Genomic DNA, 21,733 nt, shown 5'->3' with positions numbered 1-21,733 from the left:
AAGTCATTTTGAGGGGTCTATATGATAGAAAATACCCAAGTGTGACACCATTCTAAAAACTGCACCCCTCAAGGTGCTCAAAACCACATTCAAAAAGTTTATTAACCCTTCAGATGTTTCACAGGAATTTTTGGAATGTTTAAATAAAAATGAACATTTAACTTTTTTTCACACAAAATTTACTTCAGCTCCAATTTGTTTTATTTTACCAAGGGTAACAGGAAAAAATGGACCCCAAAAGATGTTATACAATTTGTCCTGAGTACGCCGATACTCCATATGTAGGGGTAAACCACTGTTTGGGCGCATGACAGAGCTCGGAAGCGAAGGAGCGCCATTTGACTTTTCAATGCAAAATTGACTGGAATTGAGATGGGACGCCATGTTGCGTTTGGAGAGCCACTGATGTGCCTAAACATTGAAACCCCCCACAAGTGACACCATTTTGGAAAGTAGACCCCCTAAGGAACTTATCTAGATGTGTGGTGAGCACTTTGACCCACCAAGTGCTTCACAGAAGTTTATAATGCAGAACCGTAAAAATAAAAAATCATATTTTTTCACAAAAATGATCTTTTCGCCCCCAATTTTTTATTTTCCCAAGGGTAAGAGAAGAAATTGGACCCCAAAAGTTGTTGTACAATTTGTCCTGAGTACGCTGATACCCCATATGTGGGGGTAAACCACTGTTTGGGCGCATGGGAGAGCTCGGAAGGGAAGGAGCGCCGTTTGACTTTTCACTGCAAAATTGACAGGAATTGAGATGGGACGCCATGTTGCGTTTGGAGAGCCACTGATGTGCCTAAACATTGAAACCCCCCACAAGTGACATCATTTTGGAAAGTAGACCCCCTAAGGAACTTATCTAGATGTGTGGTGAGCACTTTGACCCACCAAGTGCTTCACAGAAGTTTATAATGCAGAACCGTAAAAATAAAAAATCATATTTTTTCACAAAAATGATCTTTTCGCCCCCAATTTTTTATTTTCCCAAGGGTAAGAGAAGAAATTGGACCCCAAAAGTTGTTGTACAATTTGTCCTGAGTACGCTGATACCCCATATGTGGGGGTAAACCACTGTTTGGGCGCATGGGAGAGCTCGGAAGGGAAGAAGCGCCATTTGACTTTTCACTGCAAAATTGACAGGAATTGAGATGGGACGCCATGTTGCGTTTGGAGAGCCACTGATGTGCCTAAACATTGAAGCCCCCCCACAAGTGACACCATTTTGGAAAGTAGACCCCCTAAGGAACTTATCTAGAGCTGTGGTGAGCACTTTGACCCACCAAGTGCTTCACAGAAGTTTATAATGCAGAGCCGTAAAAATAAAACAAAATTTTTTTCCCACAAAAATTATTTTTTAGCCCCCAGTTTTGTATTTTCACAAGGGTAACAGGAGAAATTGGACCCCAATAGTTGTTGTCCAATTTGTCCTGATTACGCTGATACCCCATATGTGGGGGGGAACCACCGTTTGGGCGCATGGGAGGGCTCGGAAGGGATGGAGCGCCATTTGGAATGCAGACTTAGATGGAATGGTCTGCAGGCATCACATTGCGTTTGCAGAGCCCCTAATGTACCTAAACAGTAAACCCCCCCCCCCACAAGTGACACCATTTTGGAAAGTAGACCCCCTAAGGAACTCATCTAGATGTGTTGTGAGAGCTTTGAACCCCCAATTGTTTCACTACAGTTTATAACGCAGAGCCGTGCAAATAAAAAATATTTTTTTTCCACAAAAATTATTTTTTAGCCCCCAGTTTTGTATTTTTCCAAGGGTAACAGGAGAAATTGGACCCTATATATTGTTGTCCAATTTGTCCTGAGTACGCTGATACCTGATATCTGGGGGTGAACCACCGTTTGAGCGCATGGCAGAGCTTGGAAGGGAAGGATCATCATTTGCAATGCAGACTTAGATGGATTGGTCTACAGGCGTCACATTGCGTTTGCAGAGCCCCTAATGTACCTAAACAGTATAAACCCCCCACAAGTGACCCAATATTGGAAACTAGACCCCCCAAGGAACTTATCTAGTTGTGTTGTGAGAACTTTGAACCCCCAAGCGTTTCACTACAGTTTAGAACGCAGAGCCGTGAAGATAAAAAAATAAAACATTTCCCCCAAAAATTATTTTTTAGCCCCCAGTTTTGTATTTTCCCAATGGTAACAGGAGAAATTGGACCCCAAAAGTTGTTGTCCAATTTGTCCTGAGTGCGCTGATTCCCCATATGTGGGGGGGAACCACCGTTTGGGCGCATGGGAGGGCTCGGAAAGGAAGGAGCGCCATTTGGAATGCAGACTTAGATGGAATGGTCTGCAGGCGTCACATTGCGTTTGCAGAGCCCCTAATGTACCTAAACAGTAAAACCCCCCCACAAGTGACACCATTTTGGAAAGTAGAACCCCTAAGGAACTCATCTAGATGTGTTGTGAGAGCTTTGAACCCCCAAGTGTTTCACTACAGTTTATAACGCAGATCCATGCAAATAAATTTTTTTTTTTTTTTCCACAAAAATTATTTTTTAGCCCCTAGTTTTGTATTTTCCCAAGGGTAACAGGAGAAATTGGACCCCAAAAGTTGTTCTCCAATGTGTTCCGAGTACGCTGATACCCCATATGTTGGGGTAAACCCCTGTTTGGGCGCACAGGAGAGTTTGGAAGGGAAGAAGCACTGTTTTACTTTTTCAACGCAGAATTGGCTGGAATTGAAATCGGACGCCATGTCACGTTTGGAGAGCCCCTGATGTGCCTAAACAGTGGAAACCCCCCAATTATAACTGAAACCCTAATCCAAACACACCCCTAACCCTAATCCCAACAGTAACCCTAACCACACCTCTAACCCAGACACACCCCTAACCCTAATCCCAACCCTAATCCCAACCGTAAATGTAATCCTAACCCTAACTTTAGCCCCAACCCTAACTGTAGCCTTAACCCTAGCCCTAACCCTAACCCTAGCCCTAGCCCCAACCCTAATGGGAAGATGGAAATAAATACATTTTTTACATTTTTTTAATTTTTCCCTAACTAAGCGGTTGATGAAGGGGGGTTTGATTTACTTTTATAGCGGGTTATTTAGCGGATTTTTATGATTGGCAGCCATCACACATGAAAGACGCTTTTTATTGCAAAAAATATTTTTTGCGTTACCACATTTTGAGAGCTATAATTTTTCCATATTTGAGACCACAGAGTCATGTGAGGTCTTGTTTTTTGTGGGACGAGTTGACGTTTTTATTGGTAACATGTTCGGGCACGGGATATTTTTTTGATCGCTTTTTATTCCGATTTTTGTGAGGCAGAACGACCAAAAACCAGCTATTCATGAATTTCTTTTGGGGGAGGCGTTTATACCATTCCGCGTTTGGTAAAATTGATAAAGCAGTTTTATTCTTCGGGTCAGTACGATTACAGCGATACCTCATTTATATCATTTTTTTTTGTTTTGGCGCTTTTATACGATAAAAACTATTTTATAGAAAAAATAATTATTTTGGCATCGCTTTATTCTGAGGACTATAACTTTTTTATTTTTTCGCACATGATGGTGTATGGTGGCTCGTTTTTTGCGGGACAAGATGACGTTTTCAGCGGTACCATGGTTATTTATATCTGTCTTTTTGATCGCGTGTTATTCCACTTTTTGTTTGGCGGTATGAGAATAAAGCGTTGTTTTTTGCCTCGTTTTTTTTTATTTTTTTACGGTGTTCACTGAAGGGGTTAACTAGTGATATAGTTTTATAGGTCGGGTCGTTACGGACGTGGCGATACTAAATATGTGTACTTTTATTGTTTGATATTTTTTTTATTTAGATAAAGAAATGTATTTATGGGAATAATATTTTTTTTTAATTTATTTATTTAGGAATTTTTTTTTTATTTTTTTTTTACACATGTGGACATTTTTTTTTAACTTTTTTACTTTGTCCCGGGGGGGACATTACAGATCATTGATCTGGCAGTGTGCACAGCACTCTGCCAGATCTGCGATCTGCTGTGCAGGGCTGCAGGCTTACCAAGTGTCTGCTCTGAGCAGACACTCGGTAAGCCACCTCCTTCCCTGCAGGACCCGGATGCCGCGGCCATCTTGGATCCGGGACCTGCGGCGAGGAGGGAGGTAGGAGACCCTCAGAGCAACGCGATCACATCGCGTTGCTCCGGGGGTCTCAGGGAAGCCCGCAGGGAGCCCCCTCCCTGCGCGATGCTTCCCTATACCGCCGGCACACCGCGATCATGTTTGATCGCGGTGTGCCGGGGGTTAATGTGCCGGGGGCGGTCCGTGACCGCTCCTGGCACACAGTGCCGGATGTCAGCTGCGATAGTCAGCTGACACCCGGCCGCGATCGGCCGCGCTCCCCCCGTGAGCGCGGCCGATCGCGTATGACGTACTATTCCGTCCTTGGGAAGTAGGGCCCACCCCACATGGACGGAATAGTACGTCTAATGACAGAAAGGGGTTAAATGTGTTTTTTTTTTTTTTTTTTAAATCTGATGTATTTTTTTAAAAAGTCTAGCGGTCTGCAGCTTGTGGTTTAAGGGTATGTTTCCATGTTACGGATGGGCGGCGGTATCGCCGCAGCGGCGAAGCCGCTCGGCGCTAAGCCCCGCCCCCTTAATGGGACGCGATCATGCCAGATGTGTTAACTCTTCACATCCGGGATGATCGCTCTCTCCCATAGGGCCCTGTGATATGCCTTGCGGGGACACTGCGTCCCCGCAAGGTGTACGGGCATGCTGCGATCTGAAAAGACGCGCAGCATGTCCATAGTCGCAGGGCCGCCGTGTGCGGGTTTCCACGCATAGTGGAGACAGGATTTCATCAAATCCCCTCCACTATGCAGGAACATCTGGACGCTGCTTGTTTGACACTGCAGCGCTGCGCAGCGTCAAACAAGCAGCGTTTCCTGAACGTGGAAACATACCCTGAATGTGTGAGTGTGGGTTTTTTTTTCGATTTAAAAGTGTTGATTTTATTTTAATTACTGTTAAAACCATTTGCAGTTGATGTACTTGTATTTAAAATAAAGAGCATGTCAGCTCCTAATTGTGATTTAAAAAAAAAAGAGTGAAAAAAAAAGAAAATAATAACATTTTTGTTAACAAAATGTCCGTAGTATCATTTAATACAGGTAAATTTAAAACAGGTGTACAGGTCCTTCTCTGTCATGATCTCAATGGCAAGAGAACATAGCATAAGCATATATAGGAACTAGCTCTTGGAAGATGGGAACTGAGCTGACCATGAACTAAACCTAACGCACAACTAGCAGTGGCCGGGTAGCATGCCTACGTTGATTCTAGATGCCCAGCCCAGCCGGAGGACTAAATAAAGCTAGCAGAGGAAAATATTAGTCCTAGCTCACCTCTAGAGAAATACCCCGAAAGGAGACAGAGGCCCCCCACATGTATTGGCGGTGAGTTGAGATGAAATAACAAACGTAGTATGAAAATAGGTTTAGCAAATTTGAGGTCCACTTACTACATAGCAGAAGACAGAAAGGACACTTTCATGGTCAGCTGAAAACCCTATCAAAAACACCATCCAGAAATTACTTTAAAACTCTGGCATTAACTCATAACACCAGAGTGGCAATTCCCGTTCACAAGAGCTTTCCAGACACAGTAACGAAACTACAGCTGTGAACTGGAACAAAATGCAAAAACAAACATGGACAAGAGTCCAACTTATCTAGTAGTTGTCTAGGAGCAGGAACAAGCACAGAGAGGCTTCTGATAACATTGTTGACCGGCAAGCAACTAACAGAGCAGCAAGGTTATATAGCGACTCCCACATCTTGATGGGAACAGGTGAACAGAGAAGATGAAGACACCAGTTCAATTCCACCAGTAGCCACCGGGGGAGCCCAGAATCCAAATTCACAACAGTACCCCCCCCTCAAGGAGGGGGCACCGAACCCTCACCAGAACCACCAGGGCGATCAGGATGGGCCCTATGAAAGGCACGAACCAGATCGGAGGCATGAACATCAGATGCATTCACCCAAGAATTATCCTCCTGGCCGTATCCCTTCCACTTGACCAGATACTGGAGTCTCCGTCTGGAAACACGAGAGTCCAAAATTTTCTCCACAACGTACTCCAACTCACCCTCAACCAACACCGGAGCAGGAGGCTCAACGGAAGGCACAACCGGTACCTCATACCTGCGCAATAATGACCGATGAAAAACGTTATGAATAGAAAAGGATGCAGGGAGGTCCAAACGGAAGGAAACAGGGTTAAGAATCTCCAATATCTTATACGGGCCGATAAACCGAGGCTTAAACTTAGGAGAAGAGACCCTCATAGGGACAAAACGAGAAGACAACCACACCAAATCCCCAACAGAAAGCCGAGGACCAACACGACGGTGGCGGTTGGCAAAAAGCTGAGTCTTCTCCTGGGACAACCTCAAATTGTCCACCACCTGCCCCCAGATCTGATGCAATCTCTCCACCACAGCATCCACTCCAGGACAATCCGAAGATTCCACCTGACCAGAGGAAAATCGAGGATGAAACCCCGAATTACAGAAAAACGGGGACACCAAAGTGGCAGAGCTGGCCCGATTATTGAGAGCGAACTCCGCCAATGGCAAAAAAGCAACCCAATCATCCTGGTCAGCAGACACAAAACACCTCAGATATGTCTCCAGGGTCTGATTAATCCGCTCGGTCTGGCCATTCGTCTGAGGATGGAAAGCGGACGAAAAAGATAAATCTATGCCCATCCTAGCACAGAATGCCCGCCAAAATCTAGACACGAATTGGGTCCCTCTGTCAGAAACGATATTCTCAGGAATACCATGCAAACGAACAACATTTTGAAAAAACAGAGGAACCAACTCGGAAGAAGAAGGTAACTTGGGCAGAGGAACCAAATGGACCATCTTAGAAAAACGGTCACACACCACCCAGATGACAGACATCTTCTGAGAAACAGGCAGATCTGAAATAAAATCCATCGAGATGTGCGTCCAAGGCCTCTTAGGAATAGGCAAGGGCAACAATAATCCACTAGCCCGAGAACAACAAGGCTTGGCCCGAGCACAAACGTCACAAGACTGCACAAAGCCTCGCACATCTCGTGACAGGGAAGGCCACCAGAAGGACCTTGCCACCAAATCCCTGGTACCAAAAATGCCAGGATGACCTGCCAACGCAGAAGAATGAACCTCAGAGATGGCTCTACTGGTCCAATCATCAGGAACAAACAGTTTATCAGGTGGGCAACGATCAGGTCTCTCCGCCTGAAACTCCTGCAAGGCCCGCCGCAGGTCTGGAGAAACGGCTGACAATACCACTCCATCCTTAAGGATACCTGTGGGCTCAGAGTTACCAGGCGAGTCAGGCTCAAAACTCCTAGAAAGGGCATCCGCCTTAACATTCTTAGAACCCGGTAGGTATGACACCACAAAATTAAACCGAGAGAAAAATAATGACCAGCGCGCCTGTCTAGGATTCAGGCGCCTGGCGGTCTCAAGATAAATCAAATTTTTGTGGTCAGTCAATACCACCACCTGATGTCTGGCCCCCTCAAGCCAATGGCGCCACTCCTCAAAAGCCCACTTCATGGCCAAAAGCTCCCGATTCCCAACATCATAATTCCGCTCAGCGGGCGAAAATTTACGGGAAAAGAAGGCACAAGGCCTCATCACGGAGCAGTCAGAACTTTTCTGCGACAACACTGCCCCAGCTCCGATCTCAGAAGCGTCGACCTCAACCTGAAAAGGTAGAGCAACATCAGGCTGACGCAACACAGGGGCAGAGGAAAAACGGCGCTTAAGCTCCCGAAAGGCCTCCACAGCATCAGGGGACCAATCAGCAACATCAGCACCCTTCTTAGTCAAATCGGTCAATGGCTTAGCAATATCCGAAAAACCAGCAATAAATCGACGATAAAAGTTAGCAAAGCCCAAAAATTTCTGAAGACTCTTAAGAGAAGAGGGCTGCGTCCAATCACAAATAGCTTGAACCTTGACAGGATCCATTTCAATGGAAGAGGGGGAAAAAATATATCCCAAAAAGGAAATCCTCTGTACCCCAAAAACACACTTAGAACCCTTCACACACAAAGAATTAGACCGCAAAACCTGAAAAACCCTCCTGACTTGCTGGACATGAGAGTCCCAGTCATCCGAAAAAATCAGAATATCATCCAGATACACAATCATAAATTTATCCAAATAATCGCGAAAAATATCATGCATAAAGGACTGGAAAACTGACGGAGCATTAGAAAGACCAAAAGGCATCACTAAATACTCAAAGTGGCCCTCGGGCGTATTAAATGCGGTTTTCCACTCATCCCCCTGCCTGATTCGCACCAAATTATACGCCCCACGAAGGTCAATCTTAGAGAACCACTTGGCCCCCTTTATGCGAGCAAACAAATCAGTCAGCAACGGCAATGGGTATTGATATTTAACAGTGATTTTATTCAAAAGCCGATAATCAATACATGGTCTCAAAGAGCCGTCTTTTTTTGACACAAAGAAAAAACCGGCTCCTAAGGGAGATGACGATGGACGAATATGTCCCTTTTCCAAGGACTCCTTTATATATTCTCGCATAGCAGCATGTTCAGGCACAGACAGATTAAATAAACGACCCTTTGGGTATTTACTACCCGGGATTAAATCTATGGCACAATCGCACTCTCGGTGCGGAGGTAACGAACCAAGCTTGGATTCTTCAAAGACGTCACGATAGTCAGACAGGAACTCAGGAATTTCAGAGGGAATGGATGATGAAATGGAAACCACAGGTACATCCCCATGAGCCCCCTTACATCCCCAGCTCAACACAGACATAGCTCTCCAGTCGAGGACTGGGTTGTGAGATTGCAGCCAAGGCAATCCTAGCACCAAATCATCATGTAGATTATACAGCACCAGAAAGCGAATAATCTCCTGGTGATCCGGATTAATACGCATAGTTACTTGTGTCCAGTATTGTGGTTTATTATTAGCCAATGGGGTGGAGTCAATCCCCTTCAGAGGAATAGGAGTCTCCAAAGGCTCTAAATCATACCCACAGCGTTTGGCAAAGGACCAATCCATAAGACTCAAAGCGGCGCCAGAGTCGACATAGGCGTCCGTGGTAATAGATGACAAAGAGCAAATCAGGGTCACAGATAGAATAAATTTAGACGGTAAGGTGCAAATGGAAACAGATTTACCAAGCTTTTTAGTGCGCTTAGAGCATGCTGATATAACATGAGTAGAATCACCACAATAGAAACACAACCCATTTTTCCGTCTAAAATTCTGCCGCTCGCTTCGGGACAGAATTCTATCACACTGCATACTCTCTGGCGACTTCTCAGTGGACACCGCCAGATGGTGCACTGGTTTGCGCTCCCGCAAACGCCTATCGATCTGAATAGCCATTGTCATGGACTCATTCAGACCCGCAGGCACAGGGAACCCCACCATAACATCCTTAATGGCATCAGAGAGACCCTCTCTGAAAGTCGCCGCCAGGGCGCACTCATTCCACTGATTAAGCACAGACCATTTACGGAATCTTTGGCAGTAAATTTCCGCTTCATCTTGCCCCTGAGATAGGGACATCAAAGTTTTTTCTGCCTGAAGCTCCAAATGAGGTTCGTCATAAAGCAACCCCAAGGCCAGAAAAAACGCATCCACATTGAGCAACGCAGGATCCCCTGGTGTCAATGAAAAAGCCCAGTCTTGAGGGTCGCCCCGGAGCAAGGAAATCACAATCCTGACCTGCTGTGCAGGGTCTCCGGCAGAGCGAGATTTCAGAGACAAAAATAATTTGCAATTATTTCGAAAATTCTGAAACCCGGATCTATTCCCCGAGAAAAATTCCGGCAAAGGAATTCTCGGCTCAGATACAGGTGCATGACAAACAAAATCTTGCAAATTTTGTACCTTCGTGGCGAGATTATTCAAACCTGCAGTTACACTCTGAAGATCCATTACAAACAGGTGGACACAGAGCCATTCAAGGGTTAAGAGGAGGTAAGAAGCAGCTAGACAGCAATTAAGGGCTAGGCAGCAAAACTCTGAGGGGAAAAAAAAAAAAATTTCCCTTCAACACTTCTTTTTCTCCTGCTTCAGCCCAAACAATTAACACTTTGTTGGCCGGTCAAACTGTCATGATCTCAATGGCAAGAGAACATAGCATAAGCATATATAGGAACTAGCTCTTGGAAGATGGGAACTGAGCTGACCATGAACTAAACCTAACGCACAACTAGCAGTGGCCGGGTAGCATGCCTACGTTGATTCTAGATGCCCAGCCCAGCCGGAGGACTAAATAAAGCTAGCAGAGGAAAATATTAGTCCTAGCTCACCTCTAGAGAAATACCCCGAAAGGAGACAGAGGCCCCCCACATGTATTGGCGGTGAGTTGAGATGAAATAACAAACGTAGTATGAAAATAGGTTTAGCAAATTTGAGGTCCACTTACTACATAGCAGAAGACAGAAAGGACACTTTCATGGTCAGCTGAAAACCCTATCAAAAACACCATCCAGAAATTACTTTAAAACTCTGGCATTAACTCATAACACCAGAGTGGCAATTCCCGTTCACAAGAGCTTTCCAGACACAGTAACGAAACTACAGCTGTGAACTGGAACAAAATGCAAAAACAAACATGGACAAGAGTCCAACTTATCTAGTAGTTGTCTAGGAGCAGGAACAAGCACAGAGAGGCTTCTGATAACATTGTTGACCGGCAAGCAACTAACAGAGCAGCAAGGTTATATAGCGACTCCCACATCTTGATGGGAACAGGTGAACAGAGAAGATGAAGACACCAGTTCAATTCCACCAGTAGCCACCGGGGGAGCCCAGAATCCAAATTCACAACACTTCTCAAAAAATTAGCATATAGTGTTAAATTTCATTATTTACCATAATGTAATGATTACAATTAAACTTTCATATATTATAGATTCATTATCCACCAACTGAAATTTGTCAGGTCTTTTATCGTTTTAATACTGATGATTTTGGCCTACAACTCCTGATAACCCAAAAAACCTGTCTCAATAAATTAGCATATCAAGAAAAGGTTCTCTAAACGACCTATTACCCTAATCTTCTGAATCAACTAATTAACTCTAAACACATGCAAAAGATACCTGAGGCTTTTAAAAACTCCCTGCCTGGTTCATTACTCAAAACCCCCATCATGGGTAAGACTAGCGACCTGACAGATGTCAAGAAGGCCATCATTGACACCCTCAAGCAAGAGGGTAAGACCCAGAAAGAAATTTCTCAACAAATAGGCTGTTCCCAGAGTGCTGTATCAAGGCACCTCAATGGTAAGTCTGTTGGAAGGAAACAATGTGGCAGAAAACGCTGTACAACGAGAAGAGGTGACCGGACCCTGAGGAAGATTGTGGAGAAGGACCAATTCCAGACCTTGGGGAACCTGAGGAAGCAGTGGACTGAGTCTGGTGTGGAAACATCCAGAGCCACCGTGCACAGGCGTGTGCAGGAAATGGGCTACAGGTGCCACATTCCCCAGGTAAAGCCACTTTTGAACCATAAACAGCGGCAGAAGCGCCTGACCTGGGCTACAGAGAAGCAGCACTGGACTGTTGCTAAGTGGTCCCAAGTACTTTTTTCTGATGAAAGCAAATTTTGCATGTCATTCGGAAATCAAGGTGCCAGAGTCTGGAGGAAGACTGGGGAGAAGGAAATGCCAAAATGCCTGAAGTCCAGTGTCAAGTACCCAGTCAGTGATGGTGTGGGGTGCCATGTCAGCTGCTGGTGTTGGTCCACTGTGTTTCATCAAGGGCAGGGTCAATGCAGCTAGCTATCAGGAGATTTTGGAGCACTTCATGCTTCCTGGCACCTGCTCACAGTGCCAAAACCACTGGTAAATGGTTTACTGACCATGGTATTACTGTGCTCAATTGGCCTGCCAACTCTCCTGACCTGAACCCCATAGAGAATCTGTGGGATATTGTGAAGAGAAAGTTGAGAGACGCAAGACCCAACACTCTGGATGAGCTTAAGGCCGCTATTGAAGCATCCTGGGCCTCCATAACATCTCAGCAGTGTCACAGGCTGATTGCCTCCATGCCACGCCGCATTGAAGCAGTCATTTCTGCCAAAGGATTCCCGACCAAGTATTGAGTGCATAACTGAACATTATTATTTGATGGTTTTTTTGTTTGTTATTAAAAAACACTTTTATTTGATTGGACAGGTGAAATATGCTAATTTATTGAGACAGGTTTTTTGGGTTATCAGGAGTTGTAGGCCAAAATCATCAGTATTAAAACAATAAAAGACCTGACAAATTTCAGTTGGTGGATAATGAATCTATAATATATGAAAGTTTAATTGTAATCATTACATTATGTTAAATAATGAAATTTAACACTATATGCTAATTTTTTGAGAAGGACCTGTATGTACCAATGGTTATACTTGCAATACACAGTTGGTTGAGGGCACTTTTTTTTAATAAAGGTTACACTTAAAGTTTTTTTGGGGGAGGTGATTTTTGAAAAAAAATGTGGTAAATATATGTTTACATGGTGGGTTCACATTTAAAAAATTTTTTTTGGGAACATGGAAATGAATGGTATACCGTGCACCTGTTTTGGGGTTTTGGTGTTCACATTTAATTAACTTTTCTCACATCATTTTAGCAGGGTGTTTATAAAAACATTACCTAGTTTAGGGGGTGGTCTAACTAGAAATCCATTATACTTATTATAGATACACCAGGGACCAGGACCACAGCCGCCGCCTGTCAGCCCAGGACCAGCCCACCAGGACCACAGCCACCAACTGTTAAATGTAAGTTTTGAAGACCCCAAATCTGCTGCTTCAATGTGTAGAGCAGATTGCAAGTGTCTTTAAACTTACAGAAAAACCAGGACCACAGCCGCCGCCTGTCAGCCCAGGACCACAGCCGCCGCCTGTCAGCCCAGGACCACAGCCACCGGCTTACTTCCACAACAATGTCCTCTTCTGACAGCCCTCCTCCACAGCAACAGCGTGTATCGGTAAGTTAACACAAATTTTTTTATTTTTTTTTTTAAATTTACGTTTTTTTGGATCACTACATGCATAAATTATGTTTCAACAGGAAGCTGAATCAGATGAGGAGCTGCCAGAAGGGGGCGAGATGGGTGGAGAGATGCAAGTGGAGGAGGAACCAAATGTAAGTAGTGGTGAAACAGTTGCTTCGCACATCACACTGCACCATACACAAAACAGATTTTCATACATAACTAAACACAGAAAATATATGCCTACCTATAACTGAGAATTTGTTTCCTTTATTTCAGGCTGCTGCTGCTGCTCCTGCTGCTGCCGCTGAAGGTTCTCCCAGACACTCCCAGAGTCGGCGGACTCGTCGCCGCGGTCGGCCATCAGTGAGTTTTTTTTTGGGGGGAGGGGGATTCTATTGGTACTTTAGTGTTTCAGTGTACTAATTAGTTTGTTTTTCTTCTTTTTTTTGGCACAGGCTTCACAGCGTGCTCCCGCAGAAGATGATGATGATGATGACGACATAGATATCGAGAATCTCATCGAGGAGGTTCGCGAGCGGGAGCCGCTGTGGAACATGGCTGACCGCAGGCATGCCGATACCGGTGTCACCCGTCGGCTCTGGGACGAAGTGTGTCGCAACCTGTTTCCAAGGCGGGAGAGCCTTCATCCTCAGCAGCAGAGCAAACTAGGTAAGTATTCACTTTCCAGTGATGTTTTGAGCTGACTGTAATGTATTGCATTTACCAATTTTTTTTTTTTTCTTTTGATTCTTGTCTTCACAGTTGGAAAGGTTAGGAAGCGGTGGCGGTCACTGAGGGATCGCTTTAAGAGGGAATTCAACGATGAGATGAAGGCCCCGAGTGGCTCTGCAGGAAGGAAGAGGAGCAAATACAAATATGGCCAGGCTCTCTCCTTCCTGAGGCGAACAATGCTGAGCAGACTGTAAGTATTCTACAGCCCACTAATAACCATGTTAACCTGTCTACTTAGTTTGCTTTCAGTCAGGGCTTTTTCATTCCAATGTATTAATTTCTTTTGTTTTTTCTTTCACAGCACCTTCTCCAGCCACCGGGCGCCTGCATCTTCCTCTGCGCCCTCTGGAGCGATCCCTCCTGAGTCCGCCACTGAGGGCCACGTCGGTAGGCCCCACACCTCTGTGCCCTCCTCTGACCCCTCTGTCCCCTCCTCTGACCCCTCTGTCCCCTCCTCTGACCCCTCTGTCCCCTCCACTTCATCCGCCCCAAGCAGTGGAGCATTATTGCAGGCTTCATTGCTCGCATCTGATGCTGAACAGTTAGCGTTCCCTTTACCCCACCCCTCTGATCCTGCCACCTCGACACCACCATTAGGTTCGTGGCGTCAGCGACAGAGGGGTCAGGAAAGGAGCTATGCTCCTGAGTTCTTGCACCTGAATGCATCCTTCCAAGGCTCTTTCAAAATTTTGGGAGAGCAAGTGACTGCTGGTTTCAACATGGTGCAGTCACGCATCAGTGAAACAAGCCAGGAAACCAGCAGTCGCTTGGATAGGCTGCATTCAGCTGTAAGTCCCGATCCGGCCAATATTTTTTTCCAATCCATGCTCAGGAGCATGGAGAAGCTTTCTTTTGAGCAACAGATGCGGGTAATGAATACCTGCCATAATGCTCTACTGCAGGCCGTTAATGAATCTACCCACACACCTACCCACACCTCCACTCCAATTCCACCCCAGGCCCCATTTCCACACCATACCCCCCATTACCAAACCCAGCCCCAATACCCACACCAGCACCATTACCAAACCCAGCTCCAATCCCCACACCAGCACCATTACCAAACCCAGCCACAAACCCCACGCCAGCCCCATTACCCAACCCAGTCCCACTACCCTACCCAGTCACAATACCCGACCCAGTCCCCACAACAATCCCGGCCCCCAGACCAAAGTACTTCCCCAATGTTTTCTTTACTCAGCTTTTCTCTTCCCCCTACCCCAACACCACCCCCCTCTGGTCAGCCTCTTGGTTTAACCCCCCCTTCCACTGCACCCCAAACAAGTAGGGTTTCCCCACCTATCGACGTGGTCCAACCTTCCTGCCCCTCCTCCTCTCATATCTCCACCCAACACTTTGAAGACTTGTAAATATGTTTTTAAATGTTTATGTCAAAAAACTTTTGCAAAGTTTTCCAAAAAAAAAAGGAAAATAACAAAAATCTATTTTTTTTGGCAAATAAAAAAAAAAAAAAAAAAAAAGAGTTTAAATAAAATTCTGATTATAATTGTACTCTTTGTGTGTCTGTGGATTTATTAAGGTAACATAATAAAAAAGGTTTAATAAAAACAAACACCAGACATGTTAAAGGTATAACATAATGGTTTTACTAGCAAGAAAACCATGCTTTTGGGCCTTTTTTTTTTTTTTGGGCAGAAAAACATTTTTTACATGAACAAAACACATGGGAAACAGGTTACACATGGGAAACAGGTTACACAATCATGTCTTGCCACGGGATCCGCCCGACAGGTGAGACAAAATAATCGGCAAACTGGTCCCTCATCCTTGTAACTGAACTTGTAGAGCGAACCGAGCTGCTGCGGTAGTCCCACAAGGTGGTCTCCAAATCTTCATCATCCAAGGAAACGGGCTCCTTTGAAAGGACAAAGTTGTGGAGCACCACACAGGCGTTAACTACCTCATCTATAGTTGTTGTTTTCAGCTTGATAGCCGTCAGCAGTACTCGCCACTTCGCCGTCAATATGCCAAAGAAACACTCCACTACTCTTCGTGCCCTAGTAAGCCGGTAATTAAAGACCCGCTTGGTATGGTTTAAGTTCCGGCTACTGTACGGTTTCAGTAGGTGCGGCGACAGTTGAAAGGCTTCATCACCTACAAAAACATATTCCAGGGCTGGGTCATTTGTTCCTGGCAGTGGTCTGGCTGGCGGTAAATCGTAGCTCTCTCCATAAAGGCAACGACCCATCGGAGAGTTTTTAAGAACTTGCGAATCGTTGGACCGTCCATATGCTCCGATGTCCACGGCAAGGAACCTGCAGTTGGCATCTGCAATAGCCATAAGGACGATGGAGAAATACTTCTTATAATTATAATACTCCGATCCTGTTCCTGCCGGTTTCGCAATCCTTATATGTTTCCCGTCAACTGCACCCACACAATTAGGGAAATTGCAAATTTGCTGAAACTCTTCAGCACTTCGCAACCAGATTTCCATGGATGGTTGGGGGATATACTCTGGTTGCAAAGTGGTCCAAACAGCCCGACATGTGTCCTTCACTATTCCAGAGATAGTTGAAATGCCCAGCCTGAACTGATAATGGAGCGAAGTCATAGATTCACCCGTAGCTAGGAAACTTTAAAAAAAAAAAAAAAAATGTTAGAAAAAATTGCACAGACCAACAAGTTTTAATATGGCACTGTTAATTTTTTTTTAAGGACGGGACACACAATAAAACCAGCATGAAACCGGTGTAAAAAAAACAGTGGAATGTCCGCCAAGAAAACCCAAATTACATGCTGCAGAAAATAGTGCAAAGTATTGTCTGCAGCATGTAATATAACATTCAAAATGACCAATGACAGAAAAAAAAGCAGTTGCATGTCATCAAACCCAAAAAACTAAAAAAAAAAAAAACTGCAGAAAATGCAACGCAATATTTCAGCGCAGTATTTTCTGCAGTCTGTTATCTAACATTCAATATCAGCAATGACATTTAAATAAAGCAGTGGAATGTCCGCCAAGAAAACCCAAATTACATGCTGCAGAAAATAGTGCGCAGTATGTCAGCGCAGTATTGTCTGCAGCATGTAATATAACATTCAATATCAGCAATGAAATAAAAAAAAGAGGCTTACCGCAGGGTCACCATCAGCCGCTCCGCCGGTGTGATGGCAAGCCTCATCCTTGTATCCTGTCTTCGGATGACATCCTCCAGTTTTGCAAGCAAAAAATCGAAATGTTCAATCCTCATCCGCACGTAGTTGTGGAATTTGTGTGGATTGTGCCGCAACTCCAGGTACAGAGTGGACTGGACACCCCGGGTCATCCGTAGTTGATTAATCGGATGAATCCACAGTCGCCTCCGTCTCCGTTGCTGCAGAAGCATCCTACGCCTTTCCGCTGCCGCCTCCTTCTCCCGTACTATGATATCCAGGCGATTTGTCTCAAAGATAACGTCGGTAACCAAACTAGCAATCCTCCCAAGAACACCTTCCATCGCTGCCACAAAACTAAAACCCACAAAGATGGGCTGTAAAAACAGTACTATATAGTTTTTCAAATTTTTCAGTAGCCAATCAAATTTGGGAGCCTCCCATTTTAAAAACGGATCCGTCGTAAAAACGGATGCAACGGATGGTAAAACGTATGCAACGTATGCAACGCATCCAGTATTTTCGACGGAAACGTTTAGCGGATTTGCGACGGATCCGTCGAAATGCTGGATGCGTGGCATACGTTTGTCACCGTTTTTCACTTTTTTGACGCATCCGTTTTTTCGGCAAAAAACGGATTTGCGACGTAATGCAGTTAACGCTAGTGTGAAACTAGCCTAAGGCCTCTTTCACACTTCAGTTGTTTGGCGTCAGTCTAAAACCGTCATTTTCCTCAAAAAACGGATCCGTTTTTTTTCTCGACGGATCCGTTTTTTTCCCCATAGACTTGCATTAGCGACGGATTGTGACGGATGGTCGTCCGTTCCATCCGTCATGCGACGGATCTGTCAAAATTTAGCGGACGTCATCTAGACATTGACGGTCATTGCAACGTTTTTTGTCTCCGTTGAAATGACGGATCGCGACGGATCCGTCGCGTCCGTCATTCCATAGAATGGCCACCTATGGGCGACGGATCCGTCGCGACCGTTATTTCGACGGATCCGTCGCCCCAATCCGTTTTTTCAATTTTTTTCAATTGCGCATGCTCCAAAAAGTATATACAACCCCCGAGTAACGGATCCGTCAAAAAAACGGATCCGTTACATCCGTTTTTTCAACAATTGTGACGGATCCGTCGATCTGTCACTTTGTCGGAAGTGACTGACGCCAAACGACTGAAGTGTGAAAGAAGCCTAATGGAGAGTTCATTCAGTTTATGGAGATTAAATATCTTGCGCCTTCACTATATGGCTCATTGACAGTTTCTCAACCAACTGAAATTGAGAAGTTATGCAAAAAAGGCTCGTCAGCTAAGGGACTAATAATATCAGATATTTATAAAATTATAAATTCTCCTTAGGGTGATCCACCCTTGAAACATCCTTTTATAATTAGATGGTAGTCTTTCTTGGGGAGGGAGTTATCTCCCAAATGTTGGGTGAACCAGTAGAAAATGTTGATGTTTCGGTATCATTCTCCTGAGCTCCTTCACAAATTGAATCATCAGCTCCTAAATATATGCTGATGATGTTGTTCAGCACCAGGTCCTCAGTTCCACATGTTCATGTCTTGCCCTGGGCTGGCTGGATTCTGAGAATAGGCAAAAACCCTAAACCAAAAGGTTATTTATGTGGAGGTTGAGCCAAATACTGCTATATACTTACTAAATGTTTCTCCTAGAGGGATGGGGAAAAACTCGGGCAGATTATTATTACATATACTAACCACAGCTAGGGGTTTTATCGCCCTCCAATGGAAGCAGACCACTACTCCCTCCTACCAAAATATATTAAGTAGAATAGCTGACATTTGCAGGATGGAATACATGACAGCTTTAATGAATGCGAGAGTGAACAGATTTGAGGTTGTATGGGCTCCCTGGGACTATTTTTGGGGTCAAAATAATAATTCGGACCTTCTTGGTTTCTTAAAACGTTTCCTCTTCCCTTCCCCACCCTGTGTGTGTCTCATCTTATTTAGTATTGTTGTTAAATAAGAATTATACTATGAATATGTGGATGGAGTCTACTTAATTTGGCATCAACTATAACTTCTGTTGGATCATTTGTCTTTTTTTCACACAAATGTACAACAAATTATATTGTGGTACCATGTTAGCGAGAAAATCGATGTAAATACTTTTATGCCCAACGATGAAAAAAGTATTCATGGAGTGATACCTCTATTGGCTATCCAGAAAAAAATATCTGTTTGCAAACTTTTAGAGCACAGATGCTCCTTCTTCAGGCAGGATTACAAATGAATTAATAAGACAAAGGCACGACATTTAAGAGATTTTACAGCAGGACATTTGTTCATGAAGTAGAAGAGGTGATGCCTCCTAAAGATAAGCCAAGGAAATCAAATTAGGGTTTTTGAAATGGAGAGGCGGTGCATCACTTACATGCTATGTCTATAAGACGTTCCTATAATTTTAAGGGGCTAGTATCAAACTTCACTGAATATTATTGCATATGAGGAAAACAGAACAATTGTGGATTTGGCTTATCTGGCTTAGCAATATATGTGCCTCTGATTGTTACTTTCCTATGTACATCAGTGACTGGGTACCTTATATGGCGCTCATTTTCTAAATGAATGGCCTTGGATATATGTAAGGCATTGATATCTTTTTGATCTGTTTGAATATTGCTTTCTTGTAGTCACGCGTATTTTTGTTTAATTATTGCTGTACATTGGTGTGATATATGTAGGGTGTATTAGGATTATTGAGGGCAAACCGATGGAAAGCGTGATTGTAGAGTGCCAACTTCGGTAACAAGGCAGGGTAAGTTATAGGCCAATGTCGGACTAGATCACCTGCCCTACCCTCACTGTTTCACTAATATGACAAGCCCGTCTTTTTAAAGTATTTAATCAAAATTATTGTAAATAGTAGGAGGGTCTTTTTTAGCTGTTTTCATGAATCAGGACCAGTTGTCAATTTCATATATAAGTTTTCCAAAGCTGACTGTTTACCAGAAATACCAATATGTAGTTCACAGTTGGAAAGCTTTGTCAGTTGAATGCAAACATGTATAGTTAAAGCTCCAGAATATGACTTAGAGGGGTTATCCACTACTTAGATATTGATGGTCATGTATGGAATAGATCATCAATGTAAAAGCGAAGGATGTCCGACGCCCAGCTTCTTCATTGATCAGCTGTTTGCAACTGCAGTGGCCAGATGTAACATTGTTGCGGACCCAGGACAGTACAGCGCTGTTCACACTCTAGTGGCCATTTTGGTGTGCTGCCACTCAGCTCTCATTTGTGTGTTATTGAGAACCACTACATAGTGTTTAGACTGTGCTGTTCTGGCTCTGTACACTGTTTACATTCAGCCACCGATGGCTCTGCAAACACCTAATCGGTGGAGGTGTTTGACACCCATTGATCTGATATTGATGACCTAGCCCAAATATAGCCCATTAATAACTAAATACTGGACAACTTCTTTAAAAATGAATATGTTACCATTATAGAGGAGCCAACTCACAGTCTAATCCTTTATCTGTTGCATTGGGGCAGTACTTTTTCACTCATAGTTATCATACAGATTAAGGCCTTCACATGTCCGTTTTTTGTGTCCGTATGAGGTCGGTTTTTGTAAGGACCACAAATATGGACACGCACACCCATTGTATTCAATGGTGGTGCGCGCATGTCAGGTTTTTCACAAGGACCATGTGTCCGTGTGAATAACCCGCAGATGTCATTTTTTTGCGCAGCATGGACAAAATGCCTCCCAAACATGTGCACACTGCTGAAAGCCATGTGTTATCAGCGTGAAATGTACTGGCACCTGGGAACAAGCGGTACAGTTCACACTGTACCGCTTTTTATCAATCATTTTAGCATTTGGGCCTTAATCTCTCTGTTTTACTCTACTTTTTAAGTTTAATTTTTAAGGTCTATAGATATTTTAGTGATAAAATATATAATTGGTGGAGAACAGTTGAACTTGATGGACCTAGGTCTTTTTTCAAAAACCTATGTAATTGTGTAACTACCAAAACTCTTTTAATTAGTCCTCAGTAACTTTGCTTATCCAGATGTTTATGAAATGTGACTTTTTCACATTACAGTAAGGTCAAAAAGTAAGCACACCCTAGATTAGCTGCATTTTTATCTTCTGTAGATTGAAGCTAAAAGCCATGTAATTAGGTAAATCTGACAAAACAATAATAGTGTTGAGCTGTTGGCACTTCAGGTGGTTTACCGCTAATGGGTGCACAACACTGGTATTTGACAAACATTTTAGATTAGAAGTCTAATCATGACTTGACCATGACTTTCTAGTAGTACCCTATAAGCACATTACATTTACTACATTTTATTAAAGAGGTTTTCTAAAGCTATTACATTACTTTAGTTAGATAACATGAAAATCAGCAAGTTTGCAATTGACTTGCTTTTTCTGTCTGCTTTCAGATCTGTCTACTAGCTGCTTTGCAAAGTGTAATGAGAGCTTTTATCTTTCATAGTGTACAGCCAGTTTACATGGAGCTTGGCCTCAAGTTCCTGCCCAGACCCTGGGCTGGCTGATACTGTGCAGTAGTTACATTCAAGGAGAGGGTGTGACTCTTAATATCTCAGCCACCACTCTCCAGCCCATTGATTTCAGTAGTTACCTCCTCAACTCACTCCCTCCCCCCTCTGCTGCTGGAAAGCTGCTATGCAAAATTACCAAACCGTAGCATCATTTGCTTCCAAAGCAGGACTCCTAATCATGGCTTTCACTGTCCCATTAAATGTGATTGATTCAAATAATCTGTTATCTCAATATGTAAATATAGTAGTAGCAATGGACACTCCAAAACAAACCACTAATAGCTGAATGTGTTAAAACAGAACTTGTGCA

Source organism: Ranitomeya variabilis, chromosome 8 (genome assembly GCF_051348905.1).
Source record: "Ranitomeya variabilis isolate aRanVar5 chromosome 8, aRanVar5.hap1, whole genome shotgun sequence".
Lineage (NCBI taxonomy): Eukaryota > Metazoa > Chordata > Amphibia > Anura > Dendrobatidae > Ranitomeya > Ranitomeya variabilis.
The sequence above is the reverse complement of the archived record's forward strand: the minus strand, read 5'-3'. Positions refer to the sequence as shown.